This window comes from Helianthus annuus, chromosome 3, assembly GCF_002127325.2.
Source record: "Helianthus annuus cultivar XRQ/B chromosome 3, HanXRQr2.0-SUNRISE, whole genome shotgun sequence".
In the NCBI taxonomy this organism is placed as follows: Eukaryota; Viridiplantae; Streptophyta; class Magnoliopsida; order Asterales; family Asteraceae; genus Helianthus; species Helianthus annuus.
Window position 1 is genome coordinate 143,425,780 of NC_035435.2, and position 2,821 is coordinate 143,428,600.

General features: G+C 37.4%; 1 long non-coding RNA gene across 1 annotated transcript; it reads left to right on the forward strand.

Annotated features, from left to right (window-relative positions):
- The first annotated feature begins 300 nt into the window (after nucleotides 1–300).
- Nucleotides 301–2,635, forward strand: LOC110929860. The gene is made up of 3 exons (XR_002587452.2): nucleotides 301–584; nucleotides 1,143–1,210; nucleotides 1,887–2,635. It is a non-coding gene; the product is annotated as an uncharacterized LOC110929860 (long non-coding RNA).
- Nucleotides 2,636–2,821: the final 186 nt, after the last annotated feature.

Consider the following 2,821-nt stretch of genomic DNA (forward strand, 5'->3'; position numbering starts at 1 on the left):
TTGTTTTGGGTTAACATTTAAATTTAAAGGAGTCAGAATGGGAATATCAGATTTTAATTAATATAGATGGGAAACTAAAAAAATAGAACGGGTGAAGACTATTTGCAATAGGCTCTTTTCCTCTTCTTCAGTCGAACTTACACTCTGTTCTGGAGTCTCATTTAACGGGGGAGGGGAAGGAAAAGAGATGAAAATATGAAAAAACCATGTTCGTGAGATTTTTTAAGGATAGGAGGGGAGAGAAAAGGTGGGAAAAGGGAATAAAATTTGTCCATAACTCCATATATTCATCCTCCCAAATTGGAGAGATTAGGAAAGAAAATTCTATCAATTACTAAATTACCCTCCAATCAAATAAATCTCATCTCTTCAGTCATTTTAGATAAATTTGGCGCAAATTTTTTCATTCCCTCTCACTCTCTGACTTCTGACCATCACTCGCCAGTCGCCACCGCAGCGGATCTCCCTCGTAGAACCACCGTTTAGCGACAATCAGACCTTCAAAAGTTATCTCTCAAACCCCATAACCAGTTCACACTCAATCCGCCCTAATTTCCGGTCATCGTCTGTGGTTCAATCGACAGGTAAAATGTTGTTCTTTAATCGATTAAGCAGACAAGCAGATGTTGGTTCTGAATTGTTTTTGCCGATTTGAATAACCGAATTTAAATGGAACAGAAAGAAATTTCAGATTTTGATGATACTGTTTGTGTATCAGAATGAGAACATGGTTGGGTTCTATGTGTGCCTTAGTTTGATGAATTCTTGGCTTAAATATTGAATTTAATAATAAAACTTGTTTATAAATAATGAATGTCAATCTTCCATTAGTTGCATTGAGAAAGATTTGAAATTTTGAGTTTGGTGCAGAATGCTTGCTCGACTTTTATGGTTTTATCTATACGATTGATAAAGTATAATGGGTAATTGGCTAATTGCTGGCTATATATGTTATATGTTTCCAGTAGTGTGTATAATAATTGAATCAAATCTTGAAATAACTTGCTCGAGTATCATCTCTTGATTCTTGCTTAATTGTTTCGTTCTTTGATGTTTTATTGTTATTTGGATAACTTTTTTTATGTATCAAGTATAATCTATTGTTGATTCTGATTTTACTGAACACTATTCTTAACACGCAGCCTATTCCTACCTGCTCGAGGCATACCATTTGAGAACCCATTCAACAGCTGAATTACAGCATATTGAGGTGTGTGTTTTATCTTTTAGCCTTTTACTTTTGATTCTTTTAGTACTTAAACATACAAAATAATCATGTATGTATTTTTTGAAGACCAAAAGGGGCTTGCGGTGCAACTTATGCCCGTTTGCGTTCTATTTTGATGTATTAGATGGTTTTTTCCGTATTTGATCTAATGGTATTAAACAATCATCAAAAATACGCTTTGAGAGACAATGAACAAAATAAATATAAAAAAAACTGTGAAGAGACTACCACATGGTCTACATATCACCAAGCAGCCACTTAGTCTTCTGATCAAGCCATTGACTTTCTTTTTGACCCAGGCATCTATTATCTATGTTATTTAATTTCATTATCTTAATATTCGGATGAGCTGGAATTATGAGACTCGAGAATAGGCACACCAGCCTCTGTGAACTAACCAACTTTAGCATCAACAAAAAAGAAAAAAACAGGTCGCTAATCGATCAAACAGCAATGCAAAGTAGAAAAGTAACAGATTACAATACCAAAAGTTGTTAATCCGATGATCTGCAGAGATGGTCAACCGGTGACTCTGATCAAGAGCTAATTAAGATCCGAGTTTGGTTCGAAGAAGGAACTAAATCAAAGAAAATCTATTAGTTTTTAGTGTAAGATTTTCAATTTCCAGTCGGCTGCTGAACATAATGATTTTATGCAGCTTTCTAGGCTTTTCTCCAACGTCTCGCTGACTGATGAAGGGGATAAATAGAGCTGGTCTTTGGACTCAAATGGGTTATTTTCGGTCAGTGGGTTGAGGAGGTGCTTGGTGCAAAACAACCAAACGGATGCAGCTACTGTCTACTCGTGGAATCGATGGATTCCGCTCAAGGTTAACTTTCTAGTGTGGAGGTTAAACTTGAATAGACTATCAACGCGGGTGTCTTTGTTAAGGAGAGGCGTACAAGTGCCATCCGCTTTGTGTGAGTTGTGTCGAGATGAAGAGGAGTCTACTGAAGACGTTTTCTGCACGTGCCCGTTCACGCAAAAGGTTTGGGATGGAATTGCGAGGTGGTGCAGATTCCAGCCATTTATTATTTTTTTTTTTGGCTTGGGTGATCCGGTAAATTATCATGTACATGTGATGGGCTCAAAAGTCTGGAAACAATTGATATACTCAGGTCTTTCAAACGACGATTTGGTGTATTTGGTCGAGCAGAAATAACTTGGTGTTTGAGCGGGGGAAGTGCTCGCCTAAAAGGGTGCTGGAAGAAACAAAGACATGGGGTTTTTGTGGATAAAACATCGAGCCAAAGCGACGACATTGACATGGGAAAAGTGGAGTGATTTTGATGTTTCTTGCTTTGGTGGGTACTGTGTAATGTTGTACTTGTACTGGTGTATGGTACTTAACGTGGTTAACACAATTTTGTTGACCCGTTTTATAATAAAAATTAGTTGGCCGTTTACCCAGACAAATATTATATATTTACAACTAGTTACGTTTCGACGCTCGTTACCGACATACGATCGTTACGGACGACTCGAACGATAAAATGAAAATATTATATAATTACGGCTCGTTACGGATTCGACGCGTGTTACGGACCTACGCTCGTTACGGACCTACGCTCCTTATGGACGAAATCGACTAAA